This window comes from Panthera leo, chromosome C1 (genome assembly GCF_018350215.1).
Source record: "Panthera leo isolate Ple1 chromosome C1, P.leo_Ple1_pat1.1, whole genome shotgun sequence".
Lineage (NCBI taxonomy): Eukaryota > Metazoa > Chordata > Mammalia > Carnivora > Felidae > Panthera > Panthera leo.
The window spans coordinates 74,713,352-74,739,021 of record NC_056686.1 but is presented as its reverse complement, the minus strand read 5'-3'; the positions used below and the strand labels follow the sequence as shown (position 1 = coordinate 74,739,021).

Here is a 25,670-nt window from a genome sequence, read left to right as displayed (position 1 = left end):
CTCTCTCAAAAATAAACATTAAAAAAGAGGAAGAAGGAAAAAGTGACCACAGAGCTTTTCTTTTCCTCTGCACATTATCAGAACAATTCTCAAGCACTGTCTGTGATCTGCAACAGCCTGTGGCTGGCACAGCCACTATTGGAAATGATCAATGTTTTCAGACATCTGAGAAAGAAGGAAGATGGCTGGAAGGCAAGGTACTTAGGAAGAAAACAGAGAGAAGTGGCATTTTGTTGAATTGAAGATTCTGCCAAGAGGTAATTTGTTTCAAACTGACACAGGTGATGAAACCACAAGAGAACTGGGCCCAGTGCCTTTAGAGATATTGGAAAGCCTAGCTTGTTCTACATTGTTCCAAAAGGCAGGTCTAGGAGGGAGAACTCACCTGAAGCTCTCAGATGAAGGCATGTCAGTCATGTTGAATACTTCACTGCAGGTATTTAAGCAGAGATTCGGTTGCTCTGTCAGAGATTTCTCTGGCATGTTCTTACTCCTTCTGTTGGTTCCTTCTAGCTCTATGGCTATGAGACACCAGAAAACCAAATGATGGGCCCAGAACTTCAACCCCTCCCACACTGTGGTGGCAAAGAAATCTCACCTGCTATGCCATCAGCTTCTCTCACTGTCCTAATTTGTTAACATGAGGGTGATCTTTACACCCTGGAGCTGCTTCTGAGGTCCTCCAGAGAAGCCCCAGGCCTGCATGGTTTGATGTCCCTGCACTGACAGCGCAGAGCCTATTTAAGATTCTCTATCTTTCTGCCCCTCCCCTGTTCGCTCTCTCTCAAATAATAAAGTTACTAAATAATAAAAGTAAAAACAAAATAAAATACAATAAAATAAGTTACTGAATACCCACCATGTCTAATATGCAGATAGAAGACAGTAATGCCAAACTTAAGGTCACAGCTAAACTGTGGTGTCTGGGCTAGGGTCCAGGCCCCTGTTGTGCATGAACTAGGCCCCCACTCCGCTTCTGCTCTGGTCATCTTATGTATTAAAGTCATACTGAAGACTATGTTTGAAATGGAAGGTTACAAATGAATGAGTAACTATAAGTCCTCCATTTAACAGATGAGGACACTGGGGTGAAATGTTCACATGTCACTAGCGAGGTGAAACAACATGTCCAAGGCCACACTACTAGCAGACGGCAAAATGATGGCTCGTCCCGGTCCTCTTGCCTCCACCATGGGCTGATTTTGAAAACACTCCCTAGTCTCAAAGGACAGCATGAGTGTGGAAGTTCTCTAGATTAGGAGGGAATAAACTTAGAGAAGAGATGATGCTTGTGGGGTGCCAGAGGGACACCTGTGTTATGTTGGAGCCCAAGTTCCTTTGGGCAAAGTAGCGGTTACTTTTTTTATTCTTTTGATAGCATAAAACTTGACTTTGAGGAGAGTTCTTTGAATCTCAAGTCTCCCTTTGAAAACAGCTGTTCACAGAAATAGAACAAACACTCCTAAAATTTGTATGGAACCACAAAAGACTCTGAATACCTTAAGCAATCTTAAGACAGAAGAACAGGGGTGCCTACGTGGCTCTGTTGGTTAAGCATCCGACTTCGGCTCAGGTCATGATCTCACGGTTTGTGGGTACAAGCCCGGCATCAGGCTCTGTGCTGACAGTGCAGAGCCTGGAGCCTGCTTCAGATTCTGTGTCTCCCTCTCTCTCTGCCCCTCCCCTGTTCATGCTGTCTCTCTCTCAAAAATAAAAATAAAAACATTTTAAAAAGATAATAAATAAATAAATGGACAGAGGAACTGAATAGACATTTTTCTAAAGAAGATAAACAGATGGCCACCAGACACATGAAAAGATGCTCAGTATCACTCATCAGCAGGGAAATGCAAATTGAAACCACAATGAGCGACCTCATACCTGTCAGAATGGTGACTGTGGAAAAGGACAAGAAATAACCAGCATTGGTGAGGATGTGGAGAAAAGAGAACCTTCATGCAGAGTCGGTGCAGCCACTATTGAAAACAGAAGAGAGTTTCCTCAAAAAATTAAAAATAGGACTACCGTATAATCCAGCAATTCCATTTCTGAATATTTATCTAAATAAAACAAAAACACTAACTTGAAAAGATACCTGCACCCGATATTCCTTTCAGCACTATTTACTATAGCCAATCTATGGAAACAACTGAAGTGTCCATCGATGGATGAATGGATAAAGAAAAAAATACATACAATCACACACACACACACACACACACACACACACACACACACACACACAGAGGAATATTATTCAGCCATAAAAAGAAGGAAATCTTGCCATTTGTGATAACATGGATGGACCTTGAGAGCATTATGCTAAGTGAAATAAGTCAGAGAAAGACAAATCTCAATTTTATGAGAAATTTGGGAAAAAAAAACAAAACACTAAGCTCATAGATAGGACAGCTGGGGGTTGCAGTGGTGTGGGTGAAATAGGTGAAGGTGGTCAAAAGGTACAGACTTGCAGTTATAAAATAAGTAAGTCATGGGGATATAATGTACAGCATGGTGACTATAGTCAATCCTACTGAATTGCATTTATTTTTTAAAATTTTTAAAATATTTATTCATTTTTTTTGAGAGAGAGGGAGACAGCATCAGCAGGGGAGGGGCAGACAGAGAGGGAGACAAAGAATCTAAGCAGGCTACAGGCTCTGAGCTGTCAGCACAGAGTGAGATGCGGGGCTTGAACTCACGAACCATGAGATCATGACCTGAGCCAAAGTTGGACACTCAACCAACTGAGCTACCCAGGCACCCCCTGAATTGCATATTTGAAAGTTGCTAAGACAGGTATGTCTTAAAAGTTCTTATCACAAGAAAAAAACTTTTTGTAACTAAGTATGGTGACAGATGTTAATCAGACTTACTGTGGCAATCATTTCACAATATATACAATGTTGAATCATTATATTGTACACCTGAAACCAATATAATATTATATGTCAATTATACCTCAATAAAAAAAAGAAAAAAATTGGCTGAATGTAACAAAAAGAGCTGATTTGTTTTGGGGGGATTATAAATCATGACTAAAATTTTATTTATTTTTAGATCAAATGGTAAAACACCAAACTGTTTAGATTTCTTTTCCCATTCAATGTAAGTTTCTCGAATAGAGGAAGTAGACTTTAGTTAAAAAGAGAAACTTCAGGGAAGCCTGGCTGACTCAGTCAGAAGAGCATGTGACTCTTGATCTGAGTGTCATGAGTTAGAGCCCCATGTTGGGTGTAGAGAATATATAAACAAACAAACAAACAAACAAACAAACGAAAAGAGAGAGAAACTTCAAACTCTTACTATAAATATGGTTCTGAAAATATTTCAGAAGGAAAAATGAGCTGGTTTGGTAAAAGCCCACCTTGTATTTTGTCTGAGTGATCTGAAATAAAGGTGGATTCGATTCTTTTCTTTTGATTGCCTTTAGCTTAAGACTGAAGAAACAGTTTAGAATTCTGAAAACAAAACAAAACAACAAAACTTGCGGCAGGGGACCAGGGGGAAATAAAGGCAACTTTTAGAATGATTTAAGCAAGTCTAAATCAATCTGTGGAATATAGTATAATTATTAAAATATATAAATTTAGAGGCACGTGATTGACTCAGTCAGTCGAGTGTCTGATTCTTGGTTTCAGCTGAGGTCATGATCTCATGGTTTGTGGGTTCAAGCCCCGCGTTGGGCTCTATGCTAACGGTGTGGAGTCTGCTTAGGATTCTATCTTCTTCTCTCTCTCTCTCTCTCAAAAACAAATAAAATAAACATTAAAAAAACATGTAAATTTAATCACTGAGAAAATATTTCAGGTAACATCCTGAAGAGAAATAGAATGAAAATTTATAGACCAGATGAAGGGTTTGTAGGTCAATGGAGAAGCAGCATGTTAGAGGAATAGACATCAAACCAGGGGAAGAACCTCACTAAATCTCTTGGAGCCAAATTTCTCATTTGTAAGATGGAGCTGAACAAGATAGTAGTAATCACTAGTACTTTATGGCAACTAGTGTGGGTGGGCTTGTCCAACATTCAACCTCCTTCTAGAATGCTTTCTTGGACGGAAGGCTAGAAGTAAAAAAATTAAAAAATCCCCCAATCCCAGATTTATTTGAAGCTAAGATTTTAGGTATAAATTAAGTTCTGACCAATCAGATGCACCCACATGATACTTGAATTCCAAAAGGAGTCAAGTGGGGGAAGACATGTGGCATCCATTTTGTTAGTATATATTGTGTAGCAAAAGCAGCTGCCAGATTCTCCAACAACTGCTAGATTGTGGCATGAGCAGCAACTCGTTCTTGGCCTTGCACCGGGGCTGTGGCTGTTAGTCCTAGTTCAGTCTGGCATCGACTTCCTTGGTCCTCCCAATGATTCTCTTAGCCATTTAATAGCTGGAGCTAAATCCTTTCTGGAAGGGAGTTCTGTTTTCTGCGAGTGGTAGAAGTAGTGGGGGCAAGGCTGTTCAAGAATGTTATGGTCATGGAAGTTCCAGAGAAGCTTACTGAACAGGGACTATCACTAATTCCATTTTACAGATGAGAAACACTGAGGTACAGAGAGTAACCTGCCCAGGACATACACTGTGATTCATTACTCTATATGGTTCCCCAACTAGATGATTCCAATGAGTTATTTCAAATCCAAAGTTCTAACTCTAAATTTTCTGGATCTTGGGATTGAACAGTGATATAAAATCATAAATCAATGACCAGAGGAAATTTGAGGTCCTAACATTCCCAGAAACAATTTCAGATTATGTCAGACATGAGATGGCTTCAATGTGATACCAGCATATGGTGGTCTTGGGGACGTAAGCTTTTCTTTTCATAGGTTGTGTGGCAGTTAGGCCCAGCACATAGAGCAGGCTCTCGGTGTCTCTTTATGTCTAGAGTAGGAGTGGACAAATGGGTTTGTGCGGTCACTGCAGGCAATCATTTTAAAGCAAAAGCCATTTTCTTTTCCCATGAAGAATTGGTCTTTTTAAAGTACCAATAAGTTCTTGGACCAGTGTGTTCACAGATGAACAAAGAGAAGATGATTGTTAATCCTTTTTGTTTTGTACAAAGGGAGAATAAGTGAGCTCCAGTGTTTGACAGACTGGAAGTTTACGCTTACTTTCAGCTTTATAATTGTTCCCTTTTTTTTCCCCAAAAAGTATTTATTGAACAATCAGTTTCTCTAAGTATGGGTTATGTTTGCAATGGGTGTAGAGGTTCATTTGTGGGAATTTTTTCCTTTTGAATTTCTTTCTCCCCATCCATTCATGCATTTGTTCACTTACTCATTGAGTATGGTGGGAATAAGAGCATGAATCTTGCTAGCAGATGAGGTCTGAGTCCTTGCTTTCCCAACCTACTGCGTGCTTTGCACACGTTATTTAACTCTCTTAAGCCTCTGGTTCCTTATTTCAAATATGAGAATACTGATAGTGCTTTTTCACAGGGTTGCTATGAAGATCCAGTATGATCACACAGATGCTTCATTTTAAAAATGAAGGTTATTCAGACTTCAAGATGTATTGCAAAGCTGCAGTCATCAAGACAGTACGGTACTGGCACAAAACCAGACACTCAAATCAATGGAACAGAATAGAGAACCCAGAAATGGACCCACAAACGTATGGCCAACTAATCTTTGACAAAGCAGGAAAGAATATCCAGTGGAAAAAAGTCTCTTCAGACAATGGTGCTGGGAAAACTGGACAGCAACATGCAGAAAATTGAACCTGGACCACTTTCTTACACCATGCACAAAAATAAACTCAAAACGGATGAAAGACCTAAATGTAAGAGAGGAAGCCATCAAAATCCTCAAGGAGAAAGCAGGCAAAAAACCTCTTTGACCTCAGTCGTGGCAACTTCTTACTCAGCACGTTTCCAAAGGCAAGGGAAACAAAAGCAAATATGAACTACTGGGGCTTCATCAAAATAAAAAGCTCCTGAAGACCAAAGGAAACAATCAGCAAAACTAAAAGGCAACCGACGGAATGGAAGAAGAAATTTGCAAATGACATTCAGATAAAGGGTTAGTATCCAAAATCTATAAAGAACTTATCAAACTCAACACCCAAAAAACACAATCCAGTGAAGAAATGCATGAATAGACACTTCTTCAAAGAAGACATCCAGATGGGCAACCGACACATGAAAAAAATGCTCAACATCACTCATCATCAGGGAAATACAAATTAAAACCACAATGAGATAGCACCTCACACCTGTCAGAATGGCTAACATGAACAACTCAGGCAACAACAGATGTTGGTGAGGATGTGGAGAAAGAGGCTCTCTTTTGCACTGCTGGTGGGAATGCAAACTGGTATGGCCACTCTGGAAAACAGCATGGAGGTTCCTCAAAAAATTAAAAATAGACTTACCCTACAATCCAGCAATTGCACTACTAGGTATTTACCCAAGGGATACAGGTGTGCTGCATGAAGGGACACATGCACCCCAATGTTTATAGCAGTGCTATCAACAATAGCCAAAGTATGGAAAGAGCCCAAATGTCCATCAATGGTTGAATGGATAAAGAAGATGTGGTGTATGTGTATATGTGTGTGTGTGTGTGTGTGTGTGTGTGTGTGTGTGTGTAAAGTGGAGTATTAGTTGGCAATCAAAAAATGAAATCTTGCCATTTGCAACTATGTGGATGGAACTAGAAGGTATTATGCTAAGCAAAATTAGTCAGAGAAAGACAAATATCATGTGACTTCACTCATATGAGGAATTTAAGATACAAAACAGATGAACATAAGGGAAGGGAAGCAAAAATAATATAAAAAAAAAAAGACGGGGACAAAACATAAGAGATTTAAATATAGAGAAAAAGCTGAGGGTTGCTGGGGCATTGTAGGTGGGAGGATGGGCTAAATGGGTAAGGGGCATTAAGGAAGACAATTGATGGGATGAGCACTGAGTGTTGTACATAGGGGATGAATCACTGGAATTTACTCCTGAAATCATTGTTGCACTGTATGCTAACTTACTTGGATATAAATTTAAAAAAATAATAAAAATTATTAAAAAAATAAAAATGAAGGTTATTACTTAATGAAGGATATATTAGTATTTATTGAACACCTACTGTGTCAGCCACAGTGCTGTGCACTTGGCATCTACTCTGAATAAAAGTTGCATATGGAGAAAAGAGATATATACCCAGATAAATGCAATAAAGTATGAAGAATCTTTGCAGATTATGGTGGGGGCACAAATGAGGATCTGATTAGTTCGATTTGGGGGGAGATGATTAGAAAAAGATTAATGTTTTCCTTTAGTAGAATCTGGAAGATGATTAGCATTTTAGGTCATTAGGTATAGTCCCATCTCTGAGAGAGAAGATGAGCATCATGAACGCTGGAGGCCCCAAACTGCACGGATCCTGTGCGAATTATAAGCATTTTGGCAATCCTCATCACTGGCTCCTTACTAGCCACATGTAAACACATTCCAATCACTTCTGTGTCCTGATCTCCTCAATCCCTGGCATTTCTTGCCCTTTATAGTCAAACTTCTTAAAAGATTCCCTCCCATCCTCCTCGTAAAACACTGCAAGCTAATTTGAACCCTGGGCAAACCAGTAGAACAATTCTCATCATGGTCCCAATAATATCTGTTTGCTAAAGCAGGTGGAAACATCTTAGACCTCACCTTAACTGATTAATATTTGATATTATTGTCCACTTTCTCCTCTTTCAAACACTCTTTCCCTAGGCTTCCACGAGAGCCCTTTAATCTTTTCATTGTCTTCCTACTTCTGGCAACTAACCACTTTCAAGTCTGTGTGGAGTGTTCCTATTCTACTCATGCCTTTTGTCCTACTCAACCTTGGATGATACCATCTACTCCTGTGATTTCAGCTACCATCCAGTGACCCTCACATCTCCAACCCTGTTCTCTTTCTGTACTCTGGACTTGGACATCTCAGCATAGGTCATTATGAAACTGATTACAGAATACATATGAATTGTTTTATTTTTATCCGAGGCATTATTAGGTAACTAAGCTAGACATAATTTCCAGTTTAAAAGTCATGCCCACTCTGATACAGACTGCTGTTTCTTTTACCGGCCTCACTTCAAACATCTTCAAGATGGAGTGTCATCCTCAGAGGACAACTTTTTTTTATTTGAGAGAGCAGAGAGAGCAAGAAGTAGCGCAGGGGTGGAAGAGAGGCAGAGGGGGCAAGGGAGAGAATTTTAAGCAGGTTCTGCAGAGTCAGTGCAGAGCTGGATACAGGGCTCGATCCCACAAAGAGGAGATCATGACCTGAGCCAAAATCAAGAGTTGGACACTCAACTGACTGAGCCACCCGGGTGCCCCAACAAATGACAACTTTTAAAAGGCTATGACTGAATATTCTTATTTTAGGGATAATAACATAATAGCATTTTTTCACCTTAAATAACCAAAGCAACATTAAATAATTCCAAAATATACACTTGATGATAGCACCAAACTCAAATACCTTCACCAAACTAAGAAATGCTTGACAACTATCCCTCAATCCCCCCCTTTAACTTACCGGATTTTTCCCAGTTGACTTAAATCTATTTTTTTCTTTTCTTTTTGTAATATGATATTGCAGATATTCAACAGCCTTTCTTTTTAATTTTTTTTAATGTTTATTCATTTTTGAGAGAGACAGAACATGAGTGGGGGAGGGGCAGAGAGAGAGGGAGACACAGAATCTGAAGCAGGCTCCAGGCTCTGCACTGCAGCACAGAGCCCGATGTGAGGCTCGAACCCAAGATCCGGGGCTCGAACCCAAGACCCATGAGATCATTACCTGAGCTGAAGTCAGACACTTAACTGATGGCCAGATGCCCCAAACCTATTTTGTTTTCATTATCATGCTTTAATAGCAAGCAGTATATGACAACTAAATGCTGTGTAAAAGGATTGTATTTTAGTTGATCTAAAATTACCTTTTTCAGTTCCACATTTAACTCATTCATTCCACAAACAGTATACACCAACCAGTAGTATCTGGAAGTATTTTGCATGCTGGGCATATAGTGTTGAACAAGGCAAGGCCTGTGCTCTCATTCTAGATGGAGAAATAAATAAATAGATAAATAAATAAATAAATAAATAAATAAATAAATAAGAAAAAAATTGGATCACTCTAAGGACAAAGCAAAGAACTAAAATATGATAGTGACCAAATATATAGTTACTTTTAAATAGTTGATAGGAAAAGGACCCTTTGAGATGTTTTTAAAAACCTTTTATTATGAAAACTTTCAAACATATTCAAAACAGAATTTGTAAATTCTTTCTTCTGCTTCCCATGTATCCATTACCTAGCTTTGCCAATTAGTAACATTACTCAATACTTGTTTTATCTACTCTGCCTCTTTTTTTCTTTTTTTGCTAAAGTGTTTTTAAAGCAAATGACAGATATCATTCCAACCATAAAGAGTTCAGTATCTATTGATAGGGAATTTCAGAAAAGCATATAACCTTGTGATGCCTGGCTGGCTCAGTTGGTGGAGCATGAAATTCTTGATCTTGGGGTCATGAGTTCAAGCCCCACATTGGGGTAGACTTTACTTAAACAAATGCACCCCAAAACCCATACATAACCACAAAATTATCATACCCAATTATCATGATATGCAGTCCATACTCATGGCTCCTCATTTGGTCTCAAATTTATCATTTTCCTTCCCAAATTAGGATCAAAGTTCATACATTGTTGCTAAGATCCATTATTTCAATAGGAGCTGCAAAAAGCCAATATTCTAATTCCAAATTTGTTTCATTTATTAGCTATGACTCTTCTATATATAAAAAAAAAAAACTCTCCCCCTATCAACTATTTGTTTACCCTGAAATATAGAATGGTATAGAAAAGACAGAATGGATGCTTGATTCTTTTATTTATGCATTTTCAGAGTAATAAATTAGAGTGCTTATCAAATCTGAAGAGGTGACATTTAAGCTGAAGCCTGAATGTGAAAATATAGCTATGCAAGAATTAGGAGAAATAGCATTTCAGGAACAGAGAACAGTTAGTGAAAAGGCCTTAACGTAGAAAAGATCTTAGTATGTTTACAGGCTAGAAAGGAATTCGTTTTGGCATGAGGGGAGTGATATGGCCAAAATTAAATGAGGTAAGATTGAGAGTTAGTTTGGACCACATTGTGCCTTGTGAGCCAGGGTAAAGGGTGGACATTTTATAATGAAAGAATTAGGACACCAATTTGGAGGATCTGGAGGGTTTGCATGTTTAAAAGAGAGCTCTGTCTGCTATAAGGGGCAACAGACTTTAGGTAGACAAAGGTGAAAGCTGGGAGACAAGATGTTAAAAAGAAGCCAATGGGCAGGATGTTAACAGCTTGAACTGGAGTGATAATAGAGCAAAGGTGGGAAGGGGAAGTCAACACTGTGTTAACCATCTTAAATTTGATCTGTCGCTAGGCCATCCATGTGTAAATGTGGAAAGGTCACACAGGCAATTGACTATGTCCTCAAGTTTCCTGGAAGAGTTGGGACTGGAAATATGATTTCAGAGTTAGTGACATATGAATTGTACTTCGAATCCTGGGGTAGAGGATTGTATCAACAAAAAAGGGGAGGATCTTAGAACAGAGCCTGGGGGGTTACATGAGCATCTAGAAACCAGAAGAATGTACAGTAGTTATGCAGAGAAGACACAGATACTGCACCTACTATATCTTCCCCTCCTTAGAAACAGAACACATACATATGTGCACCAGTTAAAATGTATGTGTCAGTCATTCTTGCAGCTAATTTTAGGTAAATGGAACAAGAGTGCAAGTGATGTAAACAACTTGAGTCATCCCAGTAAGGAAAAGGGTGTGCTCCCCTTCCTTTTCCCCTCCTTCTAATGACTATAATGCAAATGTGCTGTGAACCATCTTGGACCACGAAGACTAGGGCACCTAGAAATGGCAGAGCAGTAAGCTAAAAGGAGTCCGAGTCACAAGGATAACCTTGTGATAAATGCAGCCACACCAGCCTCTCCTTTATTCAAGTCATTGCTCTTTTGCATCTCTGTTACACGCAGCAACAGAGTATTCTAACTCTATTCTAACTCAGAGTCCAATCATTCTGTGAGCTGATAAATATCTCTGAACCTGCAAAGCTGAGGACCACACTATGAATCTTTGGTAACTTCATAATATGCCAATACTCACAATACTGAATGGCTTAATTTGCTACCTATCCTAATTAGACTATGGCAAACTCAAGGGAGTATTTAGGTAAAGAAAGAGCGGGTACCAAGGAGGCATCAAGGGTCCCTTAGAAATTGGATTGCAATTTATTTACTTTAACCTAAAGAGCCCTGGACTTGATGAGTTCAGGATTCCAGATGAGCAATAAAGCCACAACTCTCTCTTACAGTATTTAGATTGCTAGAAATCTCTAGAAGTCTACAAGTGGTTTACAAGCAGTTTGGTGGTCAGAGAATAATTAATGTGATTATTTTTTTAAATAAAATTTCAAATTTATAAAAGGTAAAAGTGGTTATTTCCATAGAAATCCAATTCTTTTGTTAGTTCTTAAATATGCACACTAGCACAGATTGCCTTAGATAAGGCAATAAGGTATTTTCATGTCATTTGCATATTAGTTTTGGTTCATTTGCATTTTTTCATTATTTTTACTGTGTTGCATTATGTCCACATTCCACAAGAAATAAACCAAAGACTCAAAAGTGCTCATCAAATGTAAAAGTACAAGGAGGCAAATACTACAAGTCAACATAATGCTGTAAATGTCAAAACATTGAACTGGATTCCACTGAGAATCTAAAATGTGAATCTGTACATTAGGACAAGTAAATTTGTATGTGTGATGATTTTGCATAAACAACTAAAAAGAAAACAGAAATTAGCAACTATGTTGACAATCACCTGGAGACTGGATTTTTTTTAAGATCACTGATCTATCCATCTTGTTCTCATTGGCATGAGACATTTAAATTTTCATATATTTTCAAATAAAATATAGTGATCCCTTTGTTGACAGTTTAAAAACTGCCCTATTAGGCCTGGAACCAAGGTGGTGATCTTGATATTTTGGACTTCTGGTTTTCTGCTTATGCGTGTTCATGATCAGGAAATACACAATGCTATTTGAAGGAAGAAGGGCTATTTTTATAAATTACTCTACATTATTAATATTACTATAAAATAGCAAGCAGGTATTTAATTTATACAAATGTAAATATACCTACTTGGCATGCATACACACATAAGAAAGATAACTTAAATTTTAAAACTAATTTTGCCTCTAAGTATGTCCTCCCTCCCTCCCTCTCTTCCTCCCTTATCTCACCTCTTCATGATTGTATCTTTCAGAGAGAGCATGAGAAGCCATTTTTACGGTCCTTTGGCTGGTCTCAATTTTGCATGCTTTTCATAATAAGTACATCTCACTGTGCTATGTGATTCTAGTACTTAAAGATTTGAGATATATCTATATCTATCTATATCTATATATCAATAAATACATGCACACACACATTTTTTTGGTGTGCCAGTGTACAAGAAAGTTCCTAAATGCAACCCCATCACTTAAACCTACACATGAAACACAGCAATGTGCTCCAAAGATGGAGGACACTTGACTCCTTTGACATAGACAGTATGTGTCTCTAGTGTATAAAGAAATAGGGCTACAACATCAACAAGCATCAAAATTAGAACAAGAAAACATCAGGCAAGAAATAAAAAAGGCATCCAAGTTGGAAAGATACAAGCAAAACTGTTATTTGCAGATAATGTGATCTTATATAAAGAAAATGCTAAAGAGTCAACCAAAAAACTGTCAGAACTGATCAATGAACTCAGTAAGGTTGCAAGATATAAAATCAACATACAGAAATCAGCTGTATTTCTATTCACTAACAATGAGAGATCTGAAATAAAAAACCATCCCATTCACAACAGCATCAAAAAACAATAAAATATTTAGGCATAAATTTAACAAAGGAGGTAAAAGATATTTGCAATGAAAACTACAAGATTTTCATGAAAGAAATTGAGGAAGACACATACAAAAGGAAAGATATCCTATGTTCATGGATTGAAAGAATTACTCGTTAAAATGTCCACATTACCTAAAGCCATCTATAGATTCAATGCAATCCCTATCAATTTCCAATGGAATATTTCACAGAAATAGAAATACCAATCCTAAAATTTATATGGAACCACAAGACTCCAAAAAGCCAAAGTCTTCTTGAGAAAGAACAAAACCAGAGGTGTCACACTTCCTCATCTCAAACTATAGTTGACCCTTGAACTCAAGCAGGGTTAAGGGTGCTGATCCCTGCGCTCCACACATAACTTTTGGCTTACCCAAAAGTTATTAATTGCTAATAACCTGTTGACTGGAAGCCTTACTGATAGCATAAACAGTTGATTAACACCTATTTTGAATGGTGTGTTATGTACTGAATTCTTACAATAAAATAAGCTAAACAAAATGTTAAGAAAATAATAAGAGAAAATACATGTATAGTACTATTCTGTGTTTATTAAAAAAAACTCCGCATATTAAGTAGACCCACATACTTCAAATAGGCATTGTTCAAGGGTCAACTGTACACACCTTCAAAGCTTTAGTGATTAAAATAGTATGGTACTACCATTAAACAAACAAACAAACAAGCAAAAAAACAACACAAAGACCAATGGAACAGAATGGAGAGCCCAGAAGTAAACCTCTGCGCTTGCAGTCAACCAATATTTGACAAAAAAGCCAAGAACACTCAACAGGGACAGGCTCTTCAATAAATGGCACTAGGAAAACTGGACAATCACATGCAGAAAAGTGAACCTAGACCCTTATCCTGTATCTCTCACAAACATTAACCTGAAATGGATTAAAGACTTAAGATCTGATACTGTAAAACTTCTAGAAGAAAATGTAAGGAAAAGCTCCTTGACATTGGTCTCTGGGGAATTTTTTTTTAGATGTGACACCAAAGCACAAGCAATAAAAGCCAAAATCAACAATCAAACTAAAAATTCCAGCAGAGCAAAATAAATAGGTAGCTTACAGAAAGGTAGAAAATATTTGCAAACCATATTATTAGTTATATTTGTATATAAACCATATATTCGATTAAAAAATGGGCAGAGTAGGGCGTCTGGGTGGCTCAGTTGGTTAAGCGTCCAACTCTTGTTTTCAGCTCAGGTCACGGTCTCATGGTTGGTGAGATTGAGCTCTGCATCAGGCTCTGCACTGGGGATTGAGCTCTGCATCAGGATCTGCACAGCCAATTTGGAGCCTGCTGGGGATTCTCTTTTTCTGCCCTTCCCTTGCTTGTGCTCTTTCTCTCAAAATACATAAACTTAAAAAAATTGGCAGAGTAACCAAATAGACATGTATATCAAAACAATGAGATATCACAATCCCTATCAAAATAACACCAGCATTCTTCACAGAGCTAGAACAAACAATCCTAAAATTTCTATGGAACCACAAAAGACCCCAAAGAGCCAAGCAATCTTGAAAAAGAAAACCAAAGCTGGAGGCATCACAATCCTGGACTTCAAGATGTATTACAAAGCTGTAATCATCAAGACAGTATGGTACTGGCACAAAACCAGACACTCAAATCAATGGAACAGAATAGAGAACCCAGAAATGGACCCACAAACGTATGGCCAACTAATCTTTGACAAAGCAGGAAAGAATATCCAATGGAAAAAAGACAGTCTCTTCAGCCAATGGTGCTGGGAAAACTGGACAGCAACATGCAGAAAATTGAACCTGGACCACTTTCTTACACCATGCACAAAAATGAACTCAAAATGGATGAAAGACCTAAATGTAGGACATGAAGCCATCAAAATCCTCGAGGAGAAAGCAGGTAAAAACCTCTTTGATCTTGGCTGCAGCAACTTCTTACTCAACACGTCTCTGGAGGCAAGGGAAACAAAAGCAAAAATGAACTACTGGGACCTCATCAAAATAAAAAGCTTCTGCCCAGCAAAGGAAACAATCAGCAAAACTACAAGGAAACTGACGGAATGGAAGAAGAAATTTGCAAATGACATATCAGATAAAGGGTTAGTATCCAAAATCTATAAAGAACTTATCAAACTCAACACCCAAAAAACACATAATCCAGTGAAGAAATGCATGAATAGACACTTCTTCAAAGAAGACATCCAGATGGGCAACCGACACATGAAAAAAATGCTCAACATCACTCATCATCAGGGAAATACAAATGAAAACCACAGTGAGATACCACCTCACACCTGTCAGAATGGCTAACATTGATTGACAACTCAGGCAACAACAGATGCTGGTGAGGATATGGAGAAAGAGGATCTCTTTTGCACTACTGGTGGGAATGCAAACTGGTGTAGCCACTCTGGAAGACAGCATGGAGTTTCCTCAAAAAATTAAAAATAGACCTACCCTACAACCCAGCAATTGCACTACTAGGTATTTACCCAAGGGATACAGGTGTGCTGCATGAAGGGACACATGCACCCCAATGTTTATAGCAGTGCTATCAACAATAGCCAAAGTATGGAAAGAGCCCAAATGTCCATTGATGGATGAGTGGATAAAGAAGATGTGGCATATATATATATATATATCCATCCATCCAGTGGAGTATTCGTTGGCAATCAAAAAGAACAAAATCTTGCCATTTGCAACTACATGGATGGAACTAGAGGGTATTATGCTAAGCAAAATTAATCAGAGAAAGACAAACATCATATAACTTCACTCATATGAGGACTTTGAGAGATAAAATAGATGAACATAAGGGAAGGGAAGCAAAAATAATATAAAAACAGGGAGGAGAACAAAACATAAGAGACAAATACAGAGAACAAACAGGGTTGCTGGAGGGGTTGTGTGTGGTCTAAATGGGTAAGGGGAATCTACTCCTGAAATCATTGTTGCACTGTATGCTAACTTACTCAGATGTGAATTAAAAAAATAAATAAATTATGAAACAAAAACAAAAACACCAATGAAATATCACCTCACACTTATTATAATGAATGGCTCTTACCAAGACAAGAGATAACAAGTGTTGGCAAGGATGTGGAGAAAAGGGAGCCCTTATGCACTGTTGGTGGAGATGTAAATTTGTTCAGCCATTATGGGACAGTGTGGAAGTTCCTCAAAAAATTAAAACTAGAACTACCATAAAATCCAACAATTCCATTCCTGGGTACTGTTAAAAAGAAGAACACAGGCACCAAATGGAGATTCTTATGCTATGCTGTATCACCAAACTGGAGCTTAGTACCTATACTAATTTCAGTTTCAACCTTTCTCAGAAATGTAGTCTTAATCAATCAGTCGGGAATTTTCTGGTCAGCACCAATAAGTTGATATGTCACTGGGGCCTTCTCCATCTCTCGAAGGACGATGAGGTAATCCACCTAATCAAGACCCAACTATCCTCAAAGGGAGATGACCACACCCATCTTTTCTCTTTATGACTTTCTTATCCTGCCTTTGAAAGCCTCTCCTTTTCTGCAGCCCATCGTTGCTCACCTGTACTTTGTAGAGAAAATGCTGCTTGAATCATGAATAAAGCCAGTTAGCTCTTTAAAATTTCTTTGGATTTTCATCACTTAAGTTTATATCCAATGGAAATGAAAATAGGATATCAAAGAGATATATATGCACTCCCTTGTTTATTGCAGCATTACTCACAATGGTCAAGATATGACAACAATTAAAACAATTTTTTACATGTTTACTTATTTTTGAGAGAGAGAGAGAAAGAGAGAGAGAGAGAGAGAGAGAATGAGCAGGGGAGGGGCAGAGAGAGAGGGAGACACAGAATCTGAAGCAGGCTCCAGGCTCTGAGCCCAACATGGGGCTTGAACTCATGAACCGTGAGATTGTGACCTGAGCCGAAGTCGGGCGCTCAACCGACTTGAGCCACCCAGACACCCCAAAATGAAAACAATCTTAAGTGTTCATCAATGGATGAATAAAGATGTGGTATGTGTGTATGTGTATGTGTATGTATACACATAGATATATAGACATACACATACATACACATGTACCCATACATACACATATATATGGACATATTATTCAGCCATAAGAAGGAAATCCTGACATTTGGAACAACATGGATGGCCCTTAAAGGTATTTGTTAAGTGAGAGGTATATGCTAGTGGTACAGTGGTAATTATATTACAATATGTAAATGTATCAAATCAACATATTGTACACTTTAAATTTACATAATGTTACATGTCAATTATGTCTCAATAAAAATAAATTAAAAAAAAAGGGAAAATGTCAAGCCATGCTAACAAACAATCCAGTATCTCATAATGTGATGAGCTGTTTGTTATAAGATTTTAATGAAGGTAAAAAATATATTAAACTTGTGGTTAGAAGACACAAATGGCAAATGTGTGCCTACAGTTGGTTACACATTGTGAGAAAATGAACTTTTCAAACTTCCTACATTCAGTCACAATTGGCTGTACTATTATAAGTTAAATAATTTTCAAGGAAAATTGATTACATGTAATTCTTTACTTAATTTTTAAGTGTTTATTGCATAAGATTACACTATTTGTGAACTACTTCCAATGCTGAATTAAAGAAGTGTTACTGTATATTTCCTTTGGCTTCTTTTGACACCGACTGCTTCACAAAAGTAGTAGTGTGTTTTTAGAGTTTACAATTACAGGGGTGCCTGGGTGGCTCAGTTGGTTAGGCATCCAGCTTTGGCTCAAGTCATGATCTCACAGATCTAGGGTTCGAGCCCCGCGTCGGACTCTGTGCTGAAAGCTCAGGGCCTGGAGTCTGCTTCAGATTTGGTGTCTCCCTCTCTCTGCCCCTTCCTGCTTACACTCTGTTTCTCTCAAGAATAAGTAAACATTAAAAAAAAACAAAACAAAACAAACAAACCAAAAACCTCTAGAGTTTATAATTACATAAAAACATGGGTACATTAGTCTGATTATATTCCCTTTAAGATTTTAACTCTCTTACTGACTTTAGTAGGAATAACATGTGACTATTTTCCAAGCAGATCACATATAATGGATAGGTAATAAGGAAAGTTTTGTTTATTTCCTGGACTTTCCCTTAGTATGTAAATAGCTTTGCCTCCTATTATCATTTTTATTACTTTTGCAACAGAGCTGCTACAAGGAAACAATATGTAATTGATAACATAAATGTTATAATTATGAAATTGTTTGGATTGTAGATACTGACATCAAAGTGATTTAAAAATTTCTTTATCTTTTAAAATTCATGACACTTGTTTTATAGCTAGACCAGAAGCATCAGTAGTACCTGGAAACTTACTTGAAATGTAAATTCTCAGCACCACGCCCCCTACTCCATACCTACCGAAGCAGAAAATAGGCGGTGAGACCCATGTACAAGTCCTTCAAGTGATTCTGATACATTGTGAAGTTTGAGAACCACCAGACTAAGGAAATTCAGTACTGGTTCACTTCATGGTAGCGAGAGGAGTTAGCATGGTTGTTTGCACTCCAGAGATGGATTGAACAGAGGTTCGGTGGGGGTTTTAACAGGTTTGTACAAAGAAGCAAGAGAGAAACAGGATGCTGAGGATATATGTGATTATGATGGATATGGGAATTTAAGCTGGAAAAGAAGAAAAGGGAGGACTTATAGGGGAAAGAGGTATATTACCTGTTATTAACATATTGAAGACTGACCAAGCTGAAGACCTAAAATACCAACAATTTCTACCTATCAACATATTGCACCAATACCATATTCTTTTGCCTCCCCATCAGATAATCACTATCTTAATTTTTGTTTAACATTCGCTTGCTTAAAAATGAAAAAAAAAATTATCACCTTTGTGTTTGGTTTGGCTTAAGCTTTTAAAAATGAGATCATGCTGCATATAGTCTTCTTTGATTAGCTTCTTTCATATATTTTGTTCTTTTGTACTGTTCTCCACAGCTGCAGTTAATTTTCATGGCTGTATAATATTTCGTGGTGTAAGTATACATTGCTTATTATAAAATATAAAATATTTTATTAAACCATTCTCTTCCATTGATGAACATTTGGGTTGTTTCCAGTTTTTGGTATTACAAACAGTGCTATGAACATTCTTGTTCATGGACCCTTGGTACATATGAATAAAGAATTTCTTCAGGATACACTACTTAGGTGGAATTGCTAGGTACCAACGTATGCAGATGCCCAACTTTACAAGATAATACCAAATTATTTTTCACAAGTGGTTGTATTTGTCTATACTCCTCACAGTAATGTATTGGAATCTCATTGTCCCACTCCATCTCCACCACTCAATAAGGTCAGAATTTAAAATTTTTATCAATTGAATGTGTTCAAATTATATCTCAAAGTCTTGATTTGTAGTTTCTGATTACTGTTTAGAGTGGGCATGTTCATTGTCCATGTGAAATGTCTGTTCACATATTTTGAACTTTTGACTGTTTCCTTCCTGAGCTCTAGGAATTTTTAATGTGGTGGCTATTATTCTTTCTCTGTTCCATGTGATGTAAATAGGCTTCCACTTTGTGCCCGGTCTTTTCACTTTGATGTCTTTTGATAAAAAGTTCCTAACTTTCTGATTGTTAAACTTGTCAATTTTTCTTACATTTTTGTGTTTTCCTATACACATATTTTCAGTGTTTTAAAGTTTTACTTTTGACATTTATGTTTTACTTCATTTGAAATATTTGTGTCCACTATGAGAAAGAAATTGAGTTTCTTTTTTCATTTCCACATGGGCACACAATTTTCCTACTTCTACTGAGAAAACATGTTTTCTTTCTCCACTGAATTATGTGGTTCCTTCTGTAAATTAAAATTTCAGATATATTTAAGTCTGTTTCTTGGCTCTTTTATTGTTCCATTTGTAATATGTACCAATACCTCAGTAAATGCTACACCTTTATAATTCTTGTTATCTTGTAGGGCAAATTCCCTCTCCTCTTTGTTCTTCAGGAATTTCTCTATCCTTTACTTTTTGCTCTTCTACATAAATTTTAGAATGAGCTTATGAAGTTCCACAAAAAAATTGTTGGGATTCTAACCAGAGTTGCATTGAATCTGCAGAGGATTTTTGAGAACTGACATCACTTCAAAAGATATGTCTGTCTATATTTACTTAGGTCTTCTTTAATGTCTCTGAGTTTTTTTTTTTTTTTTAGTCTATGTTTTTTTAATTGAGGTATACTTTATATACAGCAAATGAAACAGATCTTAAGTACACTACATTTAACATAATTACAGATTTACTTGGGTTTAAATTCACCATCTTTCTTTGAAAAACTTTTTTTACAGGTCTTGCACATCTTTTGTTAGGCTTATTTCTAGATAACTTGGTTTTGTTGCTATCATAAAAGTTGTGCTTTAAAAATATTATGTATTCCAGTTGTTTGATGATGGTGCATACGTCACTGACTTCTGTATTTTCATCTTACAACAAGCATCTTGGGTAAACTATGATTGCTACTAAATTGTAGTCTTTTGAGTTCTTCAGATAGACAATCATCATCTGCAAGTAAGCATTTTGTTTCCTTCTTTAATCCCTATCCATGTAGAAAAGTAGCGATGACAGGCATCTTAGTCCTAGTCCTCAATTCTTAAGGGGATACTTTCAATGTTTCCTCATATGAGATGATGGCATTGAGTCTATTTTTGTTGTCTTTTTAAAGTTTATTTTATTTATTTTGAGAGTCAGTGAGTGCAAGAGGGGCAGAGAGAGAGGGAGACAGAGAGAATCCCAAGCAGGCTCTGCACTGTCAGTACAGAGCCTGATGTGGGGCTTGATCTCATGAACTGTGAGATCATGACCTAAGCCAAAATCAAGAGTTGGATGCTTAACTGACTGAGCCACCCAGGTGCCCCAGTTGTTGTTTTAATATAGATACCTTTGTCAATTTAAGGATCCCCTGACCCCTTCAAATCAGAAAAGTGACCAGCTTTTTCTAAATATATTACTTTTTCCCCTTTAATATGGTAAATGATAATCAGAGATTTTCTAATATTAAGCCATCCTTTCATTACTAGCATAAGCCCAATTTATCGTGCCCTTTTTATACATTTGGTAATATTTTGTTTAGTATCCTTTATCAGTATTCATGAGTGAAATTTGCCAGTAACATACTCTCTTTGTATATTTTGTTTTCTAAATTATATTGACCTCACAGAATGAGTTAGGAACTATAACTTTTTCACATTATTTAAAAAAAACTTTCTATGTGGTCAAAATAATCTCCTCCTTGAAAGTTTGGGAGAATTCACTTGTAAAACACTTTGGACCTATTTTTTTTGTGTGTGTGGACTTTTAATTTCTGCTTTTAAGTGATTAATGTTAGAGCGACATTATTCACACTAGCTTAAGCTAATATTTTTAGAGTTTTCAGATTATTTTCACTATTTTTTTCATATTTATTTGCATATGTTAATAGCATCTTTTAAAAAATCTTTGCTTGTATTTGTATTTTTCATTTATAAATAGCATTTATATCTACTTTCATTTTTCATAGCTATATCTATTAGCATTTTCAAGGAATAAGCTTTTGGCTTATTTCTATTTTACTGTTTTTTCTATTGTTTACTTTCAGTTATTCTGTTGTCCTTTTTCTGATTTCTGAAGCTGAGCAATTTGATCAGTTTTTTAAAACGTTCCTTTAAAAAAATTTTTTTTTAATGTTTATTTTTTGAGAAAGAGAGAGTGAGTGGGGGAGGTGCAGAGAGGCCGACAGAATTTGAAGCAGACCCCATCCAGGCTCTGAGCTGTCAGCACAGTCCATTGCGGGGCTCGAACACAAGAACCACATGATGATGACCTGAGCCAAAGCCAGATGCTTAACCAACTTAGCCACCCAGGCGCCCCTAACCTTCCTTTTTTAAATAGGCACTTAGTTTGCAAATTTCCCCGGAAGAATCACTTTTGCTGCATTTAATTATGATTCTTTCTGTGAGCCAGTAAAGGGTATTTAATATTGGTTTTCAAATCTATTTATCTATTAAAAATCTATGTGTTCCAACCAATTAGAAAATATAATTGGTGTAACTATACTTTGTACCAATTAGAAAATATAATTGGTGTAACTATATTTTGTTATTTTCTACAATTTTTTTTTATGGCTCAATTTTTATAAATGTTCCATGTAATCTGGAAAAGAATGTGGAATCTCTTAATTGCTGGATGCAGAATTCTATATACATTCAGTGGGGATCAAGCTTATTCTATTCATTCTATCTCTCTTGATTGTAAAAAGTCTATTTTCCAATAATGAAAGTTGTAATCTTCCAACCTGATGGGTATAAGTATTTTGTAGTAGCTCTAACAATTTTTGCTTTATGTAGAGATTACTTTATTAAATACACACACATGATTAGTATATCTTTTTGATGAATTGAATCTTTTATCATTATGTAGAAACACTCTATTCTTGGTGATACTTATTTTTTCATGATGGGTCTAAAATCTGTTTTGATATTAAGTAGAGCTACCATAGCTTTACTTTTGTTTTTGCATTGAATATTTTTACTCATACTCTTACTTTCAACTTCCCTTATATTTTAGACGTATCTTTTTGCTAATAGTATAAAGCCAGGCTTTAAGAATCGATTACTTTGGGGGGACCTGGGTAGCTTAGTTGGTTAAGTGTCTAACTCTTGGTTTTAGCTCAGGTCATGATCTCACAGTTGGAGAGTTTTTGAGTTCTGTGTCAGGCTGTGTGCTGACAGCAAGGGGCCTGCTTGGGATCCTCTTTCTCCCCCTATCTCTCTGCCCCTCCCCCACATGTGCGCGCGCGCACACACACACACACACACACACACACACACACACACACGCTCAAAATAAATAAAACTTAAAATGAAATTTGTTGTTTTTTTTTTAATTTTTTTTTAAGGTTTTATTTATTTTTGAGACAGAGAGAGACAGAGCATGAACGCGGGAGGGGCAGAGAGAGGGAGACACAGAATGGGAAGCAGGATCCAGGCTCTGAGCCATCAGCCCAGAGCCCGACGTGGGGCTCGAACTCACGGACAGCGAGATCGTGACCTGAGCTGAAGTCAGACGCTTAACCGACTGAGCCACCCAGGCGCCCCTGAAATTTGTTTTTAAATAGTAAGTTTGTTCCATTTATTGTGATTATTGGTATATTTGAAATTATTTTTACAATCCTCTCTCTTGGTTTGAATGTTATATGCACTATATTCTTTTCATGAATATCCCTGGCATTTTATAATGTATATTTAACTAAAGTTAATTAATACCCTGACACCCCAATGATACAACAGAATATTTCAGCTCTGATCTTCCCTATCTCAGCTGTTTTACTACTACTGTCTAGAATTTCTGTTGACTTAAAACAAAGAAACAAATCATCTGTTCTACTGAGTTGCATTTATTGTGATTTACCTAAGTGTTTACCATTTTATTTTTTCCTAAGCGTTTTTGTGTTTTAGATCACCATTCTGGGATCACTTTCATCTCTTCTTGAAGCACTTCCTTTAGAGTAGGACTCCTTTAAGAGTAAACCCTTTAAAAAATACTTTCATTTGGGGGTACCTGGATGGCTCAGTTGGTTAAGCGTCTGACTTCGGCTCAGGTCATGATCTTGCAGTTCATGGTTTCGAGCCCCGCATCAGGCTCTGTGCTGACAGCTCGGAGCCTGGAGTCTGCTTCAGATTCTGTGTCCCTCTCTCTCCTCCCCTCCCCCGCTTGCACTCTATTCCTCAGAAATAAATAAACGTTAAAAAAAAGAAAAACTAAAACACTTTCACTTGCTTTCATTCTTAAACTAATTTCACTTTCTACACAATTCCAGGCTGACATTTGGTTTTTCAATGCTCTGAAGAGAATATTCCACTATTTTCACCGTTAATATTGAAAAGTCAGCTGTTAGTCTTTCTTTTATAGACAATTAGTCCTTTCTCTTTGGGTAGTTTCAAGATGTTGTCTTTGGTGGTCTATAGTTTCACTACAATGGTTCTATGTATACTTTTATTTATATTTATCCTTTATGGAGAATATCCTACCTCCTGGATGATTTTTAATCTCTGGGGGAATTTGCAGCCATTATCTCTGCAAGTACTTCCTCCCTTCCATTCTTTACTCTTGGGTCTCTACTCCATCTTCCATATCTCTTAACCTTCTTTTCATATTTTCCATCTCCTTATCTTTTTATCTATTTGAGATTGATTTTTCAGATATATCATTCAGTTCTCCAGTTGCCTCTTCAGCTGTCTAATGTGTTAACACTTCACTGAGTTTCAAATTTGGTCAGTCACATATTTCATTTTTGGATTTTAAAAATGTTTAATTTCTTTAAAATTTCATTGTACTTGCTTATCCTGGTAATTTTAGGTATATAAATATTTTGTACATAACTGTTTTATATTTTGTATCTGAGAATTTGAATATTTGCAATATTTTGGAGGAGATATCGAAATTTACTATTTTTGTTGGCTCTCATTCAAGGTAGTTTCCCATTTCTCATGTGTTGCGTGACCTTTAACAGTATATTACTTGATCTTAATTTGTGGAAGTCCTATGTTCCCATTCTGGAGAAACTTTCATTCACAAAGTATTTGATTCTACTGGTAGAAAAACAACGACCTGCAAATCAGAACTTGAGCTCCTCTAGAGGATTTAAACATAGAACAAAAGTCTTACTGCTATTGCAGGGTTTGTTATCTTCATAATGGCGTTGCTATAGGAATCCATCCATGGCAACCTCGCCTCTTCTGAGTGTTTGCATTTCCAAAGCTAGATCCTTGCCATTCTGGCTTTTACGCTTTCCACCTTCCTACTTCTCTGGCCTACTTTGTGGACTCAAGTTCCAATCCCAAACTCTGAGTACTCTCACTCTTGTGCTTGGGCACTCCTCCTTAATTCTTAGGTACTAAAGCTATAGCTTGTCCAGATCCATGCTCAAGTGTGTCTGTTTGTTTTGGGGTGGGAGGTTGCCAGACACCACTCTTACCTTTCATGAAACCAGCAGTGCCTCAAATTATGTGTCTTACTGGCAGTCTTGGGAGCTTCTATTTAGTCACGATACTAGAAGTGGAAATCATGCAAGATTTTTGACACTTTGAAGTTATTTAAGAACTTATCTCTATTTATATATGTATATATTTATATACATATGTTTATAAATACATATATTTATATACATATAAGGCCAATAGTTGGAGATACAGCAGATCTCAAAAGATAGCTAGAAAGTAAATAAGAATTTTCATTAAGATCCATGATTTGGCATTTGATCCTCTGAGTCTCTCATACTCACCCTCAGTTGCTTTGGAAAGATCAGTAACACCTGTAAAATTTTTGTTAGATTTGAATCTCTAATGCAGCTTTCACCTAGTTAACATATAATGGCAATTTCCACTGTGACCTCAGTTTGTGCTACAGGGATAGCACAGACCTATCTTAAAATATTCCTAATAATTCCTAATATTCCTTAAATATTCCATTTGTAATAGTTGAATAAGAGGACTATATAATGACTAGCATTCTGTTTTCATTTACCTATTTTCTGAAAGGTCAGGTCCTAAAAATAAAGTAAGTTACCTCAAACAAAAGGATACTACTGGTATCCTGATTTACTGGTGCTTGAATTTTAATGTATACTATTCCTCATTTATTAAGATTTTGATTTTTCTTCAACTTTCTATCCACATTGTCTAGCACA

At 36.9% G+C, this 25,670-nt stretch overlaps 1 long non-coding RNA gene across 2 annotated transcripts; it reads right to left on the bottom strand.

Annotated features, from left to right (window-relative positions):
* LOC122227891 lies at positions 1–25,670 on the bottom strand. Of its 2 annotated transcripts, XR_006206264.1 has the most exons (4): positions 24,960–25,670; positions 18,832–18,958; positions 8,931–9,052; positions 1–521 (listed from the first exon to the last, which is right to left on the bottom strand). It is a non-coding gene; the product is annotated as an uncharacterized LOC122227891 (long non-coding RNA). The 2 variants fall into 2 exon arrangements; XR_006206265.1 differs by lacking the exon at positions 18,832–18,958.